Source organism: Kryptolebias marmoratus, linkage group LG9, assembly GCF_001649575.2.
Source record: "Kryptolebias marmoratus isolate JLee-2015 linkage group LG9, ASM164957v2, whole genome shotgun sequence".
NCBI classification, from domain to species: Eukaryota; Metazoa; Chordata; class Actinopteri; order Cyprinodontiformes; family Rivulidae; genus Kryptolebias; species Kryptolebias marmoratus.
In genome coordinates this window covers 21,502,857-21,525,315 of record NC_051438.1, presented here as the reverse complement: position 1 = coordinate 21,525,315, position 22,459 = coordinate 21,502,857, and the positions used below count along the sequence as shown (strand labels likewise).

Below are 22,459 nucleotides of genomic sequence, written 5' to 3'. Positions count from 1 at the left end.
CCCTCCCCTCCCGCCGGAACCGAGCCGCAGATAAGTTTGAATGTCACTCCGGCTTCGGCTCCCGGTGGTTCCGGACGTGAGAGCAGCGCAGCCGGGGGAGAGGCGAGCCTCGGAGCCGCCGCTTCCTCTTCCTCCTCGACCGGGACTAGATTATTTCAGAGGCGCCCTCGCCATCCTCGCTGTGGGAGGAGGAGGAGGAGGAGAGGAAGAAGGTAAGCCCCGCTGTTCGGTTGGTGCCGACCGGCTGCAGGTCGTGGAGCTCCGGGACGCTCCGGGGTTCTGGCTGCAGGTGGACCCCAGGACTCTCTCCGGACGCATTCGGGGACTTTTCAGCGCGTCGGGCTGCGGGTCTTTTCCCGCCCTGTCGGCTGACGTGCGGCCGCTGTCCGAGGTGCTGGAGCCCGGGCTGGAACTCCGGATGTCGCCGGTAATTATGGGCGCGATCACCCGCCGCGCGTCTGCGAGCCCTCCGCGGCTCGGCTCGGCTCGGTTCGGTTCAACGCAGGGGGGATAATTTAGGGACATTTCTGCAGGGAGGGAAGGAAAGTAAAAACCTGCCCGCCTCGGTGGGTGTAAAATTAGCACCATCTTTTATTTTATCCCGAATTAAAAGGCATCTCTGCCTGCTTAACCCGCAGAACAAAGTTTAATGTCATTTATTGTGAAATGATCATTCATTTTTTTATTTTTTAAAGTAACTCAGATACTTTAAAACAAAATTTCCTTCATGGTCTTGGATTTGAACATTAAAATTTATAGATCTATTGAACAGGGGGTTGTGTGGAAAGGTTGTGAACAGTCAGTATCTTACTTGTTGTGGATGGCTCTTTGGAGCAGGGGTGGGCAATCCTGGTCCTCCAGGGCGACTATCCTCCATGTTTTCTCGTTTCCCTGCTCCAACACACCTGATCCAGTCATCAAATGTTCTGTTAATCACCCATTGATTCAAACCAGGTGTGTTGGAGCAGAGAAAAACACGGAGGACCAGGACTGCCCACTCCTGGTTTAGAGAAATGGTTTAATTGTGATCACATGACGAGCTAATAGCTAGCCTCAATAGCGCTAAAACCAAAGTGGATACCTGCCGTCTTATATTACCTCAAATGTAAACAATTTCCTGGTATCAGAATTCTGTTTTATGAACCTTTACCTTGTTGTCTGTTTCACATTATGCAGCTATTTACACAGATTTCTTTGGTTATTTTAGGTGCGAATGGAAGGAGCAACAGCTAACTGTAGCACTTTGCTAACAGCTAGTCTGAAGTGTTAAAACGGCTCAATTTTTAAATATTTTTATATCTTTCATTTTCAAAAGAATGCTGATTCTTATATCTGTTGTCAATTTCAGAATTCACAGCTATTTACACTGATTTATTTGGTTATTTACAAATGATAATGGCTAAAGAAGCAGCTAGCTGTACCACAAGCTAATGGCTAAAACCAAAAGTGGATTTCTGCCATCTTAAAATACTCCCAGTTTCAAATATTTCATAATGGTTCATGGGAATGCTATTATAAATCTTCACATTGTTCATTTCACAGCTGTTTACATGGATATAAATAAATATTTTGGGTTATTTACAAGTGCAAAATAGTGGGAGCAGCAGCTAGCTGTAGCACTTCTGGCAGGAATGTCATAATATTTCTGCCAGAGTTGACAGTCGAATAAAATCAGAGTTCACAGGAATTTCTATGAAGGCTTTGAGATTGGAGTTGTTTCAAGATGACAGCAATTCAAAACAAGATAATCGTTCTTAACCTTTCCAGAGTACTCCAAAGGTCTGAAGGTCCCTTTAAGACATTAATCAACCTCTTATTGAACCGGCTTTGTTTTTTTTGTTTAGTTTTGATTGCTCATGCATTAAAACAGGGTATCTAAAATAGTTCAGGAGCTTAAAGAAAAAAAAGGAAACTCATCATATAAAACAGGATTTTGTCGTCAGTATGGAGTTATTTAAGGTATTTCAAGTTAGCGTCAATCTGTTATCAGCAGCGATTGATCGTTTCCCTCGGGGCCTCGAAGCCTGACCACATGTCATAACTTTTATGACGTTGGCCATCTTTGATCCCAGGCGCTGCAGCAAATCAAACGCTGTGGCGTAAGGAAGAAACGTGCGTGGCTGGGCGGGGGGGCGGGGTTTAATAACGGTTAGTAATGAGCGGCGTGTGCTGCGAAGGTTTGGCAGATGGGAGGGTTTTCTTTTCTTTTTTTTTTTTTTTTCAGGGCTCCTCAGCAGTGAACTGTAAATGTAAGAGACTAACAGGATTACAAGAACGTCTCATTGTCACTGCTACTCTCCCTCTGCGTGCCTTCTGGTATATATATATATTTTTTATCTTATGCATTTCCAGCTCTCTCCCTCGGGCTGTAAATTGCAAAGATTCAAATCATCCGGCGTCGTTCCATTTCTTTCTTTCCTTCCTCTGCAGCCGTTCCTGTCTGTTAATTGTCAGATGGTTTGTTTTCTTGTTGCTCGATGAACTGTCTTTGAACCACCTCTTCATTGACACCTACTGTAATGATGCAAATGTGTGAATGTGAAAGCCTTTTATTCATTATTTTATTTATTTATTATATTTTTTAGGTCATTTTGGACTGATTTGCATTTTCTCTTCTGGTTAAAAAAAAAAAAATCTTCAGCTGCTATCTCATCACGCCAACCCCAGCATAACTGTCACATCTAATGTGTGGACTTCATGTGAATTTTATTACTTTTAGCAGCAATATTTGGTGTTGATGTATCAATTTATTTAGGTTTGCATTCTGACGTCCAATTTTTTAACCATGCAAATTTCTTGATTATGTTTTTGTGACTTTCAGCTCAGAAATGAAAGGCTTTTAGCGTGCTTCTGGGAGCAGTTAAAAGGAGATTATTAACCTCTCCACAGTTTACAGCTGTGTTTAAAAGTTATTGTTTAAAAAGGTATCCTCTTTCCTTTAAACCAGGGTTTGTTTTTACCTTATTAGTGGCTGGATTCTTTACGTTACATATACAGTAAACTGTCCTAAAGATTAGTCTCGGCCATGTGTTTCTTTTTTTTTCTCGTCCCTATTTTTTTTTTTTTTTTTAATTCAAGACAGCGATCTGAAAATGTCATCCTTTGTTAAAGTCTGCCTGGGGCTTTCAGGAACTCTAGCAGAGCGTTAAGAATTAGCAACCTTCCAAACTGTTGTGACGACAAAGTATTTTTATCCACAAGATTCTTCCTTCGCCTGCAATAAAAAAAAAAAAAAAGGACCGTAGGTCAAACGGCACGATTGCAATTAATCAGGCCGCTTTATGTTAGTTTTCCTTAAGTGGGAAAGTTTACAAATGGTGACCCCAGAAGAAGAGAAGAATCGCTGTTGACCCCAGGTTCTCGGTGTGACCCGCCACTCAGAGGACCAGATTGAAAACCTCGATGATTCGCTCGTCCGCAGAAAGCTTTGCATGACTCAGCTCTTTTGGTTTAAATGATAATTTCAGTGACATTTTCCGCGGCTGCCTTCTGCTTCACGTTTGTATAATTAGCAGTAATCTGGTGTTCTCCCGCTGGAATCTGCACGCCGTCAGCATAGCTGGAGATTTTTCTCTTTTTAACTTTTTTCTCCTTTCAGAAGAAGCCGTTTGTTGTCGCACTTAGGTTAAAAAAGCAGCACAGAGTCAACTGAAAAGCTGAGTTTGTATCCTGAGAAACTTCATTCAGGGTTAGTCGGAGTTCCCGTTGTTCCGTCTCGCTCCGGTTTAAGGAACACAAGGAACTCAAATAAAAACTGGGTTCTCAGTCTTAATATAAAAGATAATGTACCCTCTGGAACAGGGGTGGGCAACCCTGGTCCTCGAGGGCCACCATTCTGCATGTTTTCCTTGTTTCCCTGCTCCAACACACCTGATTCAGTGGTTAAATCACCTCTTCATGTTCTGCAGAAGCCTGTTAATCACCCATTGATTCAAATCAGGGAATCAGAGAAACAAGTAAAACATGCAGGATGGTGGCCCTCTAGGACCAGGGTTGGACACCCCTGCTCTGGAACGAAGGAAGCAAAGTCAGGTGGCGGCGCCTCCTGAGGCCCAGGTGGACAAATGGCCGCTGCAGTGAACAGGTGCTTCAACGTGGCGCCCCTCCATCACCTCCACCCCCGCATCTGAACGCTGGCGAAGAGGCAGGAGAGGCAGTTTGTTACTTCATAAACCTTTAAGTGTTTGGTAACTACCCTTGGCCGTGTTCTTATTTAGAACCCGGTAACCCACGCTCTTCCTGTTCACGTTAAATGGGGGGGGGGCGTCCGCGGCTTGTCTTCGGTGACACGTTTATGCCGGTTATTTACTGCGCAGCGCTGCGGGCCTCGCGGGGCCCCCCACCCCCTGAGCGGGAAGTCATCCGTAATACGACAAGAAGGGAGGGCGCCGCCTTTGCCATCGCCGACTGCCCCACCAGCTGCTCGGTTGACGGTTTGTGGGAATGTTGCGATGGATGAGAGCGGTCTGATGGTTTCTGCACCTCTGGTTATGTGAGGCAATCAGCCCGCCCCTTTGACTCCAACCTGATATCTTAAAAGCAGCTGGGCGGACATTTTGTCTGGACGTTTGCGGCTCACGGAGGATGAAATCCTACTGACTCTGGTGATTTTTTTTTTTTATTTTCCCCGAGTTTTCATCAAACGCCAGAAGCGGGGCAGATGTGTCACTTACTCTGAGATGTCTTAAAAGAGATCAGATATGTTCCCCAGTTTGACAACCAAGCAAAGGATGTGCTAAAGATGCAAGCTGATATCTTAATCCTCCAGTGCTCCCTGCTGGAAAGACGGGCTTTGGTAGCTTCAGTGTTTATCTGTATTTTTCAGCAAGTGGGAAAGTGGTTTGATTAGACAGCCGCTGCCTAAACATTTTTGTTTTTGTTCAAAATGGCACCAAAATAGTTGTTGAAAACCAACTGCTTCTCATATTTATTTAGGCTGAACTCAAACTGATTTAGAAAATGATGAAGTTATTAAAGAAAAGGATATTTCAGATCTTTGAAAGTGGGTTTCTGAGAGAACACGATGACCAATTAATGTCTTACCTGTTGTCACGTCCGTCCATCCATCCATCTTCTGCCACTCATTCACGGTCTGGTTGTTAGGCAACAGGTCCAGGAGGGAAACCCAGACATCCCTCTGCCCAGTGTCACTCTCCAGCTCCTCCTGGAGGATCCTAAGGGGGTACATAGTCCCTCCATCTAGTTCTGGGTCTGCCCCGGGGCCTTTTTCCCAGTGGAGTGTACCGGAAACGCCTCCAGAGACAGCGTGCCTGAACCACCTCAGCTGTCTCCTTTAAATGTGGTGTCTGGGATCTTGTTCTTTCGGTCACGATCCACAGTTCATGACCGTAGAAGAGGGCTGGAACGTAGACGGACCGGTAAGTCGCGAGCTTTGCCTTTTTTGGCTCGGCTCTTTTTTCACCGCAGCAGAGCAGAGAGAAGACCCCAATCTGTCCGTCCATCCATCTCCCATTCAGCAAACCTTTACACCGCCGTCACCTTTTCCCCGGATGCTGTACTTATTCTTACATGTTGTAACATTCCAGCCAGAAGAGCCCCAGGTGCTACAGCTGGCTGCTGCTGCTTTTTGCACGTGCAGATATCCAAAAGTTTTTATGTGATTCCAACTGAACAGCGAGGTTAAACGTTTGTGAAGTAGTTCACATAAACTGCTTTGAAACCCTTTTAGGATTGGAACCACTGGTCTCTCTCTGACTAGCCTTTAGCTCATCAGGCCGGTCAGAATCAAACTGCATTTCTCCAAATTTAAGTTGTTCAAAGACCCATCTTCAGCAGGTAAGATGTTCCCACAGAACCCCTCTTTTTCAGTTTTAAAACGACACCTTTCACATCGGAAGCTGCCCCTCGTTGTTTTGACGAACTTGAAGCCGCTCAGGTGGGTCTTCAGCCTCTCCGCGGTGTCCTCCGGCTGCAGAACGTCTCACGGTAACGTCCTCTCTGCAGCGGCCGCTGCTTACAGGGTTCCTCTGCTTCTTCTCCGCGCTGTGCCGGATAACGTCAGGTCAGTGCTGCCGTGCCGTACCGTTTCCACCAAATTTTTCCTGTCGAGCGGGCACCTCACCCCCCTCCCCCGTCAGCTCACATTAAGGTGATCCAGCATCGGCGCTTCACTTGTCAGGCTTCATCTTCTGCACGTGTGAACATCCTCCAATTAAAGCTAACACGTTCCGATGTCCTGATCAGCAGAGAGACCTCTGTTCGGCTGAGTCGACTACCTTGGTTTGATCCATTAGGGTCATCATTGATACCTCTGTCTTCAAATTTGTAACAGGAGATCGTCTCTCTTATGTTAATTCTTCATTACCATTTGAAAGCGGTGCAGAAATGTTGGATTTATCTGCAGTTTGAGGGGTAAATGGGATGCAGGTGCCAGTTGCAGTCAACACAGATGTAATTTATTTGTGAAAGGAGCTTTTGGCCCGCACCTCAGTCAGAGTCGAGATGCTTTTTGTCTTGTTTTTCCCTCATTGTTAAACTCCAAAAAACAGGATCGAGTCAGATGAGTGACAGTCATTTCACACTATTTCACCGGCGTATTTGCATATTTATGGCAATTTGAAAGCCATTCTTGTCATACTTGGGAGGTGATGAACTCATTAAAAATGACTCCTGATAGTCTTCCTTCCCAGTCTAACCTTCGGGCGATGAAAGGGAGAACGGCGGAACGCCGAAGACCACTTTCTGGCAGCTCTCCGAGCAGACGTCCAGACGTCCCGGTTCAAACCCAGGTTCAGGTTCAGGAGAAGTGGATCAGTTTGGGTCGGTATAATTTTACAGCTGGATAAAAGAAAATGACGCTGACACAGATCTGAGGTGACAGAGGTTTCCCACTTTAATTAGCTCGACCACGGTCATAATTAGGAAAAACGAGATAATGCCAGAATCTAAGGAGAATATTTTGCTTCCTTTTACCTTTTTTCCCAAACAAACAGGCTTGGACTTTTCTGCCTGAGCACTCGTAGAAATTAAGAGCCTAATATTCCTTGAAAGAAAATGCATATCATCCATCCACTCATGTTGAGAAAAGACAATAACCCTGAAAAGAAAGTCATGTACATTATCTCCTGCAAGATGCGCTCAGAATGACTCTCAGCTATAGTCATTTTTGTGTTGACTAATAAAGATTAGTGTAGATGTACTCCTAATGGTTGCTGCCTGAAGGTTTCAAGAGATATTTTGCTAACAGACAAACAGAATTTGCTCCAACACAAGGAGCAGCACTTCGGGTACGTGTTGTGAATTAATCTTGGCTACTGCCTCACCAGATTTTAGCTCAATATCTGAAACACTGACAGGATTTACAGACATTTTGTTGACTGTGGTTGGCTCAGTTGTAGACGTGCATCCTGTGGTCATTTCCTGGAAGTTTCCTCAAAGTCTGAGGAGTGATTGATGAAATATTTCGCTGACAGATGTGTGCGCACACATAAACACAGACGGGGGCAAAAAAACCAAATGTCCGCCAGGTTTTCTGTCTGGACCCATGATTGTCATGGTTCATGTGTTAAAGTGTTGTTCTGCTTCTTCTGGCTTGTCTTTTTTTAAATGGAGCTCTAAAAATAAAAAAAACAAGTTCTAACAAGCCAGGAAGTCTGAAAGCTCATGTTCTGACATCATCCTCTAAATCTGGGGAAAGTGGCTTCCTCTCCAAATAAATGGGAAAAGAACCTAATGACAGTCTTCGTCGGACTCCTGTTGAATTTTAATTGAGCGTCAGGGGAGCGCTTCTCTTCTCTGAATGATGAAATACAAATTTGACTTCTCTCCAGACAATAACGAAGTGTTTCTGTCTCATTTCAAGTGAAAAAAAAAAAAAAGGGGAAGAATATTAGAAATTCTGCGTGCAGGAGTATCTGTGTTTGTGTGAGCGCGGCTGGGTCGATACCGCTCCAGATCCCCCCCCCCCGAACCGAGATCATTTCTCAAAGCTGTGTGTTTTCCATCTGCGGGGCTAATGGCAGTCTCTAAGGCTCTATGATTTATCAAACAGAAAAGGTCACCACTGCGAGCTGCAATTAATTCTGTCTGCTTTTATTTGGTGCTGCTCAGGAGTGCTCGCTCCATCAGTGGCATATGTCATTACATGGTTTGTCTTCAGGACGGGCTGCTGTGCGCCGAGCTAAAACTCAGACGTAACAGAACGGGGGGGAGGAGGTAGGCAGCCGGGACCGTCGGGTAGTATTTAGGATGCTAACATCGTGGGAATCAGGCCACTGTAGCTTCTATTTAAACCCCACTTCATTCCTCAGGATTCCTCGAAGTAAAAAACGACGTTCTTACCAGCAAAAATGAAAGATATCTAAGGTTCCTACTTGTAGAAATGACGCTCGCAGGCAGCGTTGTTAGGCAGACCTGTCCAGCTGTTCGCACAAATAGCTAATCAGCCAATCAGATGGCAGCAACTTGGTGCCATTAGGCGTGCAGACGTGGTGACCTTGGGTTGGACACTTCACCCGCCTCGCCTGCTGGTGGTGGACAGAGGGCTCGATGGCGCCGGTGTCATGGCAGCTTCACTTCTGTCTGTCTTCAATGAAGCTCACCTATGATCAGGTGAATGACTGGTTGTAGTGTGAAGCACTTCGGGGTACAAGTGCAGGCTGTTCACCATTTAACCCCAGCTGAAGTTCAAACCGGGCATCAGAACGGGGCAGATTTCACGAAGTTGCTGAGCTACTTGGATTCTAGGTCTCCATCCATCCATCCATCCATCCATCCATCCATCCATCCATCCATCCAGGCGGGCGAGATGCATTCCTGCGAGGAATCTGGGCCTCTAATTGGTTTTGGTTTGAACTCGGTTAATCTTTCTCTTTCTCTTCGAGCATCTTATCAGCCTGTCCTGCGTATCACTTAGTTCCTATGGAAACAGCCGTGTGAGGAGATCAAGCTTATTGCTATGCAGACTAATTAAACAGGCAGTGAGATGTTGCGGGCCTGCAGGAGTCCTTGGCCTTCTCGTAAAATCCAGCTCAGGGCAGCAGGGCGCTGAACCACCACCACCACCACCCTCCCAAAAAAAGGAACAAATCTGGAGTAAAGTGTAATGATTCAGATGTTTGATTCTGCCGTGACCTTTCCGTTTCTCTCCTCTCATCCTGACCTTTCCGTTCGGCATTAGATGCTGTTTTAAGCTCCTGCTCCCAACATTTTAGATCCTGACAGACTACAGAGAGGACTCCAAAATATTCATCCGGGGGTTTTCGCCATTGCTCAAAAGCTGCACCCTTTTATCCCCGGCCGAGGGAGTATTTTTAATTATTATTTTTTTAATTCTTTTTGTGCTCAACGCCTCTGAGGCTGCATGTGTACGAGATGTATAGAAGGAGAGGAAAGGCTCACGGTGCCTGGTCTTTATTTTTAGAGTCAATCTCCCGTTGGTGCTCAGTCTTAGCGAAGAGGCAATGAGTCATAATAAAACGAAAAAAAAAAGCTAACTGCCAAACTCCCCTGGTGTTGTAGGAACCATGCATCTCCTGCCTGTGTTGTTAGGTGTGTTAGAAAGGAAAAAAAAATTGATGCAAAATGTTGCTTTCTAAAAATCTGGCAGCCGGAGTTGGATTTAGTTCTCCTTTTTTTTTGCCGTGACGTGACTCTAACTGAGGACTAAATCGCTTGGCTTCCTCCAGCACGCATTAGTTGGAGCCGAATCTTCAGAAAACACTTGAAACACCCACTCAGTCATCCAGCAGGCTCCTTACTGCAGCTCTATTGTGGAGCACGGAGACTGACGACATGAGCGTAGAACTGATGAACGTGGAGTTTACTTTAAAGTGTTTTATTGTGTTTATGGAAAGCGATGGCTTCATTATGTTCAACAGCTATTATTAATCCTAAAAGAGATGATGCATGTATCCATGAGCACAGGTTTCAGTCGTAGACGTCGCCTCTGATCGCCCTCATCATCTGATTCTGTGGCTGGAAGCCTCAGTAATTAGATTACTAGAGCTACAAAAGGTTAGGAAGTAACTAGTTACTTGTAATGGCGTTACATAATTTCATTACAAAATAAAAGTCTCTACTTTTTTTACTCTTACCAAGGAAAATAAATGACAATTACTTCTAAAAACATCAACGATTGACATGACATTTTTAGCAAATGGGCTCGACTGTTATGTAATTAATATTTAATTTGTTGCTTTTATTTTTGCACAATGTTGTCTGCTCAGAACATATCTGATACGTTCCTCATACCTACCTGGTACTTATATGACAGTTACCTGGTAAGTACCTGTTAGGTACCTCTATAGTTACCTGAAACTTACTCAGTACTTACCTGATACTTACGTGATACTGGTACCTGGTACGTGATACTTAATTTATACTTACTGAGTATTTACTCGGCATGATGTACCTGATACTTACCTGGTACATCCCAGGTAAGTACCAGGTTGTATTTTGTATTACTACAGTAATAACGAAAGTAATAATGTCCTGTTGAAGTCAGTATACAACAAATGTCTCACAAAGTCCTCTGATGAGTCAGTTTTGAACCACAAAAGCTGAATAAAACAATTTATTTTAAAAATGATTAAAAACAAATTTGTCTCTTCAGATGATCTGTGTGAAAAAGTCTCATGTCCATCAGAGGAAAAGGAAAAATCTTTTTTTTTCGAAGAGAAAACGTCTTAAAATAGAGGGGTCAAATTACTTGGAGATTTAAAATTTCTGCTACATTCAGCGCAGCAGCAGGAAATCACTGTTGTGTGATTAAATCAATATAAACTGGTTTAATTGTGGGTAAAATGCTGTTTAAATAAGAAATAAGGAATTAAGTTGTTTTCTTCAGCTCATAATGTGCAGAAAAAGCCTCGTCTGTCATTCCTAAGTTGAGCTGTGAATCATTCCCGGACTTCCACACTGAGTGATCAAAGATGAAGAGTCCTGATGAGGCGAAGGTCCAACCAGCCGGCCGTCTGTAGGAATAAGAAGGTCTTAAAAAAATCAGACACCACCAGTCATGTCTTAATGGTTAAAAGGCTAAAAGAGAAGCCATGAATCAGTAAAAGGTCCAATCCAGCCTGCAGGAAGTTTAGCAAAAAGAAAAAAGAAAAAGGCCCTCTTGAATCAGCCTTTTGTTCTGTTCAAACAGACTGAACGTCTTAACCAAAATCCCACCTTCTGTAGTTTGACGCAGTTTTATTTCTTTTTTATAGGAGTTGAAAGACGAAAAACCAACAAAAAACGAGCGCATCTGGGTCCAGTGAGGTAAAACGGGAGTGGCTTTGAAAGACAAGTGTGTGGAAAAAAAAAAAGAGCGTTGTTAATCAAACCGAAGCGTCTCCGGAGGGACCCGATGCTCCACGCTGAACCGAGCCCAGAAAGTTGAAAAGAGAAAATTCTTTTTTTTTATTTTAAAAAGAAAAGCTGACAAACTTTAAGAATCATTTTCCAAGAACCTTTTATTATTGTTGCTGCCAGCGGTGCTTTAACCAAACCCTGAGAGGCTCCGGTGCTCACGAGCAGCTCACTTCTTCCTGTCTGCTCCAGCAGCAGCTTAGAAACGAACGAGGAATGCTTATCGCCCGCCGCCTTTCATGCCGGAGTTTCCCCACTAAGGTCACCTTATGTGATGCTGAAAGACGTCACGCTCAGAGTGTGTGTGAGGATGACTCTCAGCTACTACCACACCAACCTGAGTTAGAGCCGTTTCTGTTTCACTGCCTTCACCTTTCAGATTTGTTGAACAGTTAATGTAAATCAGCACCTTTTTAAATAATATATATAATATATTTCTGTGTTTTCCCAAAACGCCAGCAGTCCATATTAAAAACACCTTGAAGTTAGTTTGCAGGCAGGAAGCTCTTGGAGTTAAATTTTGTTACCGCAGCAATCAGAACTGGCAGCGGACCTCATGACACTTTACTTAGCTTCGGAACAATAATGGAGGAGGAGGAGGAGGAGGAGGAGGAGGAGGAGGAGGAGGAGGAGGAGGCAGGTGACCAGGTGGAAGAGAAAGAGGAGGAGGCAGGTCACCGGGTGGGGGAGGAGGAGGAGGAAGAAAATAAAATAAAAGAGGAGACAGGCTGAGGAGACGATTACTGCCAGGTGTCACAACTCCAAGGTGGGTGGAGAACGGAGGAGCCAAACGTGGGAGGACATGAAACTTAATGTTTGGAACTAAAACAGAAGGAGCTGAGAGGAGGAGGAGGAAGAGACAGGTGACCAGGTGACCAGGTGGGAGAGGAGGAGGAGGCAGGTGACCAGGTGGGAGAGGAGGAGGAGGTAGGTGACCAGGTGGGGGAGGAGGAGGAGGGGTCATGACAAGTTATCATCAATCCATCCATCCACCCATCCATCCTTGTAAGATGGCTGCCGAAGTCGAAAAGGGCAATAATGTATGAAATAATCTTCAGGTTTGCATATACAACTGATTACCTTGTGGAGTCAATTAAATGCAAGATGGCCGCCACAGCCCATCGACACCTGTGAATTTCACAGCTGTGGTAGTAGCTGAGAGCACTAACGGCTCAGACAAGATGGTGTGATGCTGAGTGCAATCAACCATACAGTTAGTTTCATGATTTCAAGACAGGTTGGATTCCACAGATACTGAGCTCATATTTGACGTGGTGTAGCTGAGAGTCATCCTCAACACACGGCTCACAATCCTCAGATCATTAGGACTGAGTTTAGGTTTTGTTTTTTGATGTTGGAACTGCGGGTGGACAGACGACGGGCTGAAAGAGGACGATGGACTCAGGAGCAGCTGGCTGTTTCTCTGAAGCTGGCTCCGTTATTCTGAATGCCAGCGTTGTCTTCGCTGCATGAAGACACAATCACACCCGAACATCAGAACGTGTCTCCAAAGTTCCCACCGGGAGTCCTTATCCTCGCTCTCTTTCATGCTTTCATATAAAACCCGAGAGCCTCGGCGCCGCTCGCTTCACCCTATCTCTTTAATATGGTCCTGGGAGGAAATTTAAAGCAACTAGCTGGTGTCTTTTTTCATCGTCCTGAGTGACGGGTTGTCTGTGCTGCGGTGTGCGGCGGCCGCGAGGCGAGAGAGAGGAGACGGAAGGACAGTCCTGAAAAGCTTCCAGTGGAACAAACGCATCGGCTCTCAGACATCAGCCGAAATGCAGCTGGAGGAGCGGAGTGTGACCGCTGAGAGCTGGGAGAAGCTGAAAGAAATGGGGCTAAAAGTAGCAAAATGCCAGCTGAAAGCTAAAGTTACAAAAGCATAGCTAAAGGCTAAATGTAATAAAAGGCTAGCTTAAAATAGAAAACCCCTAGCAAAAAGCTAAAAGTAGTAAAAAGCTAGTTAAAGTAGCGGAACAGCAGCTAAAAGTAGCAATTTGTTAGCTAAAACGTAAAGTAACAGAAAGTTAGGTTAATGTAGCAAAACCCTAAAAGTAGCTAAAAGAAGCAAAAAGGTAAAAATAATGAAATGCTACTTAAAAGTAGCAGAACAGTACCTAAGACCTAAAGTAACAAAAGCATAGCTAAAGGCTAAATTTAACAAAAGGCTAGGTTAAAGTAGCGAAGACCTAAAAACGGCAAAAAGCTTCCTAAAAGCTAAATGTAACTAAATGCTAGCTTAAAGTTCAAAAGCTAGTTAAAAGTAGCAGAACGTTAGCTAAAAGCTAAATGTATCTAAAAGCTGGATGGAAGCTAAATGTAGCAAAAAGCTAGCTAAAGGCTATAAGAGACAGAATAGTAGCTAAAACTAATCGTTGCAGAAGAAGACAAAAAAGACTGTCTGTGCTGAAGCAGGAGGTAAAGAGAACAATGTTTTTAAAAGAAACGAGGAGATCTGGATGTTTTTATCAGAAAAATGTTTGTAAATAAAACAAAATATTTTGAAAAAAAGTGGTAGCACCCATCTCCTGAACGAGCTGAAGGTTCAGCTGTATGAACACAAAGTTCGCAGGGGTGGTTTGATTTCTGGAAATGTGTGAAAAATAAGAAACAAACAATAGAGTGAATGCTAATTCAGCATTCATTAGGTGTGTGTGTGTGTGTGTGTGTGTGTGTGTGTGTGCGTGTGTGTGTGCGAGGTGGTTCAGTTGCGTCTCGGGGCGCCTCAGGCAGTCCAGGTGGAAGGATGAAGTTGAAAATCCACCCATAATGAGCTCCGGTGTCGACAGCACTCGTTATTATTACACTCGGCGTAAACATTTATAAACTTTTAATTACATTTTGATTAGTTCTCCACTTCAGAGAACAGCTGAAAAAAGAAAAAAACAAAACAAAACGCCAACACAATACAGCTTTCCATTATTATGGAGATTGTTATTTGGATATTTGGATCCATATTTCACAGTCTGCTGAGTGTTTTTGGAAAGCGGAGCTTTCTTATCAGAGTGAGATCATGGTCTGAGGCCGTCTGACTCAGTTAGCCTCGGAAGCTAACCTTGTTAATATTCTGGATCACTCCGCCGACTCCTTCCTGCTTTTTAGTTGTTTCTACATGTTTTGCAGTCTGGGAACTTTGGGATGTTTTAGCTCTTAATTTGGGAAAAAGGTTCAGCTCAAATATTTATATCTGTTCTAAAAAATTGTTTCTCTGTAGTAATCCTGCCTCTGGGTTTGTCTTCTTAGGCTTCTTCTGCTGCTACTTTTAACTTTCAGCTACCCTTTGGCTACTTTATCTCTCTTTAGCTCTTTTCTATCTTTAGCTTCTTGCTAGTGTTTTGCTACTTTTAGCTAGCCTTTTGTGATGTGTAGCTACTTGTTACTTTAAGCTACTAGCAAGCAACTTGCTGCTTTTAAATTTTAGCTGCCGGTTTGTTAGTTTTAGCTTTTAGCTGGAAACACAACCTCCTGCCATCAGACCGCCATCCAACCGCCTCCCGCCATCAGGCATCAGACTGCCACCCTCCATCAGACCACCTCCCGCCATCAGACCGCCATCCGACCGCCTCCCGCCATCAGACCGCCTCCCGCCATCAGACCGCCTCCCGCCATCAGACCGCCTCCCGCCATCAGACCGCCACCCGCCATCAGACCGCCTCCCGCCATCAGACCGCCTTCCGCTATCAGACCGCCTTCCGATCCCCTCCTGCCATCAGACCGCCATCAGACTGCCTCCCGCCATCAGGCATCAGACTGCCATCCTCCATCCGACCCCCTCCTGCCATCAGACCGCCATCAGGCATCAGATTGCCACCCGCCATCAGACCGCCTCCCGCCATCAGACCGCTTTCCGCTATCAGACCGCCATCAGACCCCCTCCCGTCATCAGACCGCCATCAGGCATCAGATTGCCACCCGCCATCAGACCGCCATCCGACCCCCTCCCGCCATCAGACCGCCATCAAGCATCAGACTGCCACCCTCCATCAGACCACCTCCCGCTATCAGACCGCCATCAGACCCCCTCCCGCCATCACACCGCCATCAGACCCCCTCCCGCCATCACACCGCCATCAGACCCCCTCCTGTCAGATTGCCACCTGCCATCAGACCGCCAACAAGCATCAGACCGGCACTCGCTATCCAGTTGGGAAACTCTTTAAAGATTGTGTGACATCATCATAAAGCTTAGAGGCTCGAGTTCCTGACAGCATCACTCCAGATAAAAAAAAACAAAAACAAACCCTGTTTTTAAACCGGTCCTCTTGTTAACAGAACCTGGTTCTTCTTCTGCTTCCATTTTCCCTGACAAACACAGCGACAGTAACCTCCTCAGTGTCCACAGCTGGCTCCGCCTCCTTCTACATCATCAACCAAGGAGGTAACTCCGCCCAAACAATCAGCCCCCCAAAACCTCTAAAAACAAGTCATTAATGTTTTAAATCAGAGAACTGGACCACTGGAGCGTTTAATGATGGCGTTTAACTAAAAGAAAAACAGGAAACTGATGATTTTGATATTTTATTTAATTTCCTCTTTAAAGCAGAATCTGAGAGCTGGTGGTGGACCAGAGACACGACAACCTGAGGTGGAACCAGGATGAGACCTAAAGTCTGATTGGCTCACCTGTCCGGAGCCGTCGTGACATCAGGGTGCAGGATGAGGCGTTGAGGCGGGTCTGACAGCGTGGGAAAACGGAGGTGATGCGGGAGGAAAGCCCCCCCCGAGCGGGTGTTATCAGGTTAATCCTCGGCGCTGAACTCTCGCCGGAAGCTTCGCCTCTGGTCTGATGAGTTGGAGTCAAACGCTCTGCGGTCGTCGCCGGCTCTTATCTTGTCTTTTTACACGATTTGTTGACGTTTCGCTCGCAGATCCACTGATAAATGTTACTGCCCCGAACTCCTGTAGCGTCTAAAGGTCAAGTCCTGAGTTGAAGCCGCAAATTAAAAAGCATTCAGAGTCGTTGTCACGTCTTTCTAATATCACATTTCTGTTGGTGCGTCTCTTCATCCTTCCCGCTCTGACATTTCCAGGTGACCTGGCTGACGTTAAAGATGCTTATTAGTGTTATTTTAATACCTAAACATCTAATGAAATATCTGTGACCTGCTTCGTGAAGAATAACCGCAGGAAGAGCTCGACAGCAGCATCGCCTGCTGCCGAAGCCGAGAGGGCGATGATGGTTTTGCTCGTGAGTGTGCCTGTTAGCGAAAAATCTCCCGGACCACTGGACAGATTTTAATGAAATCTTCAGGAGTTAATCGTTGGATGCAGGTCTACAACTGATTAACGTCTGGAGTCAGCCTGATTCAAGATGACCACCACAGAGAACTGACCTTAGGAAACACAAAAATGGCTGCAACTCGGACAGTTTTACAGATACTGAGCTGAAATTTGACGTGGTAGTAGGTGATAGTCATTTACAAGACATACTTTGACTGCGGATAACGTTATTTCTTTAAAGTTTGACATTTGTCATTTCTCAGCAGAGATGTTGGTGTGAAACTGACGTGAAAGGCGGCGGGCGATATGCATTCCTTTAAGGAACAATCGGCACCTAATGTTTTTAATCTGAAAAAGTTCAAACCAAAAGAACAATTTTAAGTTGGGAAAGTTTTAGTTTCTTCTCATATTAACTGCAGTGTTGAACTAAAAATGGAGTTTTTAATTTGTTTTTTACGAAGCAGAAGCGTAAAAGCATTTCAGCTCCCCGGTCTGGAGGTTCAGTGAAGTCAAAGCTGGAGGCTCGGGGTGATTCTTCACTGAGAGACATTTTCAGAACCACAGAAGGTGAGTCCAGACTGAACCGATGAGTTGTCTTACATGAGTTTACTTTGGACATCCGGAGACACGCTCCGAAGCTCCGAGAGGCTCTGGGGTCTCTGTGGACGGGTTGTTTGTTAGTGACTCTCTTTGTGTCTTCCTGCGGATCTGAAGGGCTTGGATATGTATGATTAATTGGACTGCTTGATGGGCAACTCTCTGGAGGAAAGCGGAATGAGAACTGTCAGAGAGATACATGTACTTTAAAGTATTTATATTCCCCGTGAACGCAGTCGCTGGCAGATCTCTAAACTGCAATATTTGCCTGACATTTTCATTCGGCGCTCATTTAGAAAATAAGACATAAAGCTGTGACAGGAGGTCCTTTAAAGGGCGTTCTTTGCCAGTTTGGATTTTTTTTATTATTATTAACCTGTTTACTATAAAATAATGACCTAATACTCACTTTCTTTTCATTAACTTTTTATTAATTAACTTTCATGCTAGAGTTTCAGGCTAAACCATCTTTTGCTGAAAAGTGACGGAGTTGCAGCAGTTTTGGTCAAACCAGGTAAAAGTTACGCTCGTTATCTTGTGATATTGTGTCTCAGAGCTCGGAGAATGTGTTGAGGATGACTCTCAGCTACAACTTCACCAAATTTATCAATATCTAAAAAGAAACTGACTGAGCTGTAAGGTGGATCAGCCGGAGGCGGCCAGCGTGAACTGGGTTGACCCCAAACGCTCTTACTTTCTGAGAGTTTCACTCCATTCGTCCAAATCTCGAGATATTTTGCTAACAGACAGACACAGTTGGTGCCAAATTCTTAAGAGAACAATATGGCACAAAGAGAACACGTGTCGGGGTTAAAGCTCAGCGTTTACAGCCCCAAACGTCAGCTCAGTACCTGTAAAACTGACGAAGTCTGAATGATTTCTGTGTTAATATCAGTCAGCTGTGAGGACAAAGTTCGACTGGGCTGACTCCAAAATCACACACACACTCACTCGCCTGTGACGGCTGGCGATATCAACCACCCCCATGAAGTCTTGCGGTGTCTGAGAAGTCCGGGTCGGTCCGCATGCTTCCTAAAGTGGATGTTTCTCCTGGGAATGCCACGATGAGTGGATTTCAGCACCACGTAAAGACAAAGGCCGGAGATGGGAAAAGGAATGTAGGGAAGAGCTCTGAGCTGAAGGATGAATAAAACTACCTGTGATCATCCATATCTGTGTGTGTGTGTGAGGTCTCTATATAACTGTGCTCTGAGATCGGGGGGACTCTTCTAAGATTGGTCCACGGATTCCTCCTGATTCGGTTCTTCTGATTAAAACCTGAAGCCGTGTCAGCAGCCGTGTTTACTTCATTTCCTCCACTCTCTGTCCTTCTCTGGGAATTCCAGAGGTTTTCTTGTTTCTCCCATCACCCTGGAAGAATGGGACTTTCAATCATCGTCAACACAGATGCTAATGCATTTCCAGGGCAACCGTCGAGTCCAGCTCGGCTCTTGCTCGCGGCCCGGATGGTATCGACAGATTTTTGACCTGAACCTTTTTTTACCCCCCTCCCCCCCTTCTTTGCTCGCGTCTCCTTGGAAGTTCTTGAAGATGCAGCTGGGAGCACGCAGAGAGGATTCGAGCGTGGGGGCTCAAAGGAACAGGAAGAAGGTTATATCGGGTCTTGAGTGGTGTGTGTGTGTGTGCCCTTATCAAAGTCTCGTTGCTCTTCCAGTGAGAAAGCAGTGGAGATGAAGCTCAGATGGTGGTGAGTGCTCCCCATGTGGCCTTTTCATTCGCGCCCTCCTCCTCTCCCCGTTTCCTCCTCCCAGTGGTCTGTGAGTAATGAGCCTTAGGCAAGGCTGGCTAATTAGACCTGACATCGCACCATAACTCGCTCTACATGATGCCTCTGAATGCTCGGCGCATATTCATGGGCTCGCCGACTCACAAAACTTAGGAAAACGCAGAGAAGCACGGCTATCCTCATCAGATCCTGCGCACGCCCGCACTCGCACAGACATCTCACGTTTCTTTGAGGCTGTCAGGTCTCGTGCTGTACTTGTCTGAGTGTTAAAGCTGCAAACGCCCCCCCCCCCAAGTTCGCTGGTTCATGAGGCGTGGAGAGAGGTCCATGGGTGGGCGAATGTCAGAGCTCCAAGCTGGGAAGCAGCAGGAAGCATCTCGGTGCAACAGGGACGCTGGGAGAGTCTTCATATGGTCAACTGGTTTGTCATCCACAGACGTGAGAAAACGGGAACGTTTCCCAGTTCCTCTGAGCGTCAGAACTCACGGCGGGGGAACGAGGCACGGTGGATGTTTGTGGAGACGGCTTAACGCACATCTCCTCTCCAAGTCTTTTATTTGTTTTCACCCTTTTGTTGATGTGAAATTCAACGGACAAGGCCGTTAAAAAAAAAAAAAGATGCACCAAAAAGTTTTCGGAACTAATCTGTGCCCACCTGCGTGGAGCGAGGCGGAGAAGGAAGCGGACGTTGGGTCGGGAACGTTGCAGGTGCTCCGCCGGGAATCATGGCTGTGACACTGAAGCAGGCTTTATGGTGAAGTCTGAGCTGCTGAGTCACTGGCTGGGAAACTTTTTTTTTTTCATTGTTTGTGGGCTCCACAGTTCACGGAGAAACTCGATGTTGATGATTCAGAATAAAGGAGGTTGGTTTTATTGTTGCAGCTGGTTAATGTTTATAGATCCGTGGAGACATCCTGCGGTCAAACTCTTCATCCAGACGACCACTGAGTGGCTTTATTGTTGTTTAAGAAAACTTTATTAGGATACAATTACAATCTGCACAAGTTTACAGAGAAATTATAATTAAGGTCATGTAATTTAAGGCCTTCAGTCATTAAAAGCCTTTTCTTCCAGGAGGGAATGCATATCAGGGTTAAACTAAGGTCCTCTCATGATGGAAGGGATGAAGCTGCTTTGGTCAAACCTCATAAATGACTCGATGCACAATCTCAGGGGAGCTCTTGTGAGTTTGAGACAATGACTCTCAGCTACTACCACACCACGTTTTAGCTCCACACCTGTTTAACTGAACGAGTCGAACAGAGGTGAGTTGGCTGGTGTTGATTAGCGGCGGCTGCAGAAAGCTAACCAGCTGTCGACGTGCATCCGTTGATTACTTTCTGAGAGTGTTAATAATGTCTCTCTTCGGTGTGTCCGCAGACATTTCGCTAACACGACAGACAAACCGAAGCGCACACAGAGAGGTGGGCGATAAGAAAAAAGGTCAGACAAGTCAGTTTCCTCAGGTTTGGATTTGCTGAGTCGTTATCTTGGTTGAGAACAAGCAGGAGATCGTCGGTTCACCAAGGCTGGATTGCAAATCTGTGCTGATAATTAACTTGACTAAAGGAACAAATTGCCTCAATCTTTTCTTTTTCTTTTTATATCCTCAACCATTTTAAGCCAATTAACTTGTCAGGTATTGTTTGGATTCCAGCGAAATTTGGTGCGTTCATCCATGAACTCCTCAGAATGCCGTTATGCACGAACTACGTCGTAAGGAATAACGTGGTTTAAGTACAAATACCTGCAAAACATTACTTTACAGTTAATGTAAACATTCACTAACCTCAAAATTACCAGGTTAAAATCTCTGCATGCATTTGGCTCAGTCGGTGCTTTGTTTGTGATTTCAAACTCCCTGCAAGGCGCTGGTTAAAAAGAACGAGGAGCAGGACTTATTCCAATGCCGTAGAAGTGGTTACGTGCCATCTACAGCCTGGGAATAAATAGGTAAGAAGTGAAGAGGATGCGCTCTTGAGTTGGATCATCTGTGGGCGGGAGGTAACAGGAGATGGGGCAGGGATGTGACAGGACGCCTGGAGACCCGAAGTTTAACTGGATTGGCCGCTGCCGGACGAGCTGAAGTACTGCTGGAGCTTGGCTGAGGATTTCATCATGGCATCACACAGACAACTGAGTTGGGCTGTGCTCCTTCTAAAAGAACGGTTTCTCTTGCCTGTATTTCTAAACGTTTCTAATTTATTCTGAAATGCTCTCAGTAATCCACTGCAGCCCTATAATACACCCTACCTGCTGCGTGTAAAGTGATATTTAGGTTTCAGGCTGCAACACGAATCATTGCAATTACAGAAAGGATTATTGAGGATTATTTTGGAAACTGTTTGCCCAGCACATTCCTCCTCCTCTCTATTGAAAAAGCCACTCGTGTCATAAAAGATGAAACGGCAATAAGGAAAGTTCAGCGTCCGGTTATTGAATTCCCAAGCAAGATGGTCATTTGTTTTCTGTTTTCTGTTAAAACATCTCATCACTTCTCAGTGGGCTTAAAAGGGTTGTTCAGTTCGGTTTGTGTGACATATTTATGAGCAGTCAGTATCTTACATGCAGCGGACAGAGCAATCTCCATTTGAAGAATCATGGAGAAACTCTCATGGAGAGGTCGAGCTAACAGCTGCTCAGAATCAGAACGTTTCTGTCTTCTAAACCAACTCAAACCTTCACATTTTCCAGCAGTTTTAGCAAATATGTTTACACTTCATCATTTTGTTGCTGTTTTCTCAGTTGAACAAGTTAATCTAAGATATCCTCTTATCTCCACGGACAGATCCGCAAGTCGTGGTTTATCAACAACAGGACGCAATTAGCAACTTCAGAGCCCCAATTAGGTGCAGCCACATGAACATTGCTGAGTTGACCAAATCGAGAAAACGTAAAGTTTTGTCTCAGACAAAATAAATGACATGTAGATATTCCAAATATAGCACTCACTCAACTGGTAAAGTTTAAGGTCTCATCTCTCCGGGCTGAGACTGCTGGAAACTAGTTGGAGACTCAGACTTTTGGAAAAAACTTTGAGAAAACAGGCAAACTTTCTGTTGCAGTCTCACCAAGTTAACCCTTTTAGCACTTTAATAATATTGGTCTTTCTTGTCTATTTTTGTCAATAATTGTCACAAAATGCACTATGTGTAAATCCACATGCGCCGAGGTGTCACCGCTCCACACAGAAAGATCCTCCACACAGCTCTGCTTAGAAACTATGAACTGTTTATTTCCTTGTAAACACACACACACACACACACACACACATCACTGGCTGCACTTTTTCTTCAGTCACTGCTGAAAGAGTTCCCTTTAAATTCCTTGAACAGTTTTCTTTGCATCTGAAGGGTCAGATTATTAAACAGACCAGAGCAGTTAGGCAGAAAATTAAAACCACCCGCCTCAGGCTGTTGGTTACAGTTCCCATTTTGTCGCAGAAACAGTTGTGATCCGTGAAGGTCCGGACACAAGGTGACGAAGCCTCCTGGTACCTGCCTGGTGCCAGGATGTTAGCAGCGGATCCTGTTGGAGAACAGGCTCCTTATGGACCGAACTTCTTCTTGGGTTCTA

The 22,459-nt window shown here is 45.1% G+C and overlaps 1 protein-coding gene across 1 annotated transcript in view; it reads left to right on the top strand.

Moving 5' to 3' along the window:
- Positions 1–42: 42 nt before the first annotated feature.
- Positions 43–22,459, top strand: part of drp2 (dystrophin related protein 2) — a 174,888-nt gene continuing 152,471 nt past the window's right edge. Inside the window, exon 1 of the mRNA XM_017408504.3 lies at positions 43–427. The gene's annotated coding sequence lies outside the window, so the exon portion shown is untranslated. The remainder of the gene's footprint in view (positions 428–22,459) is intronic.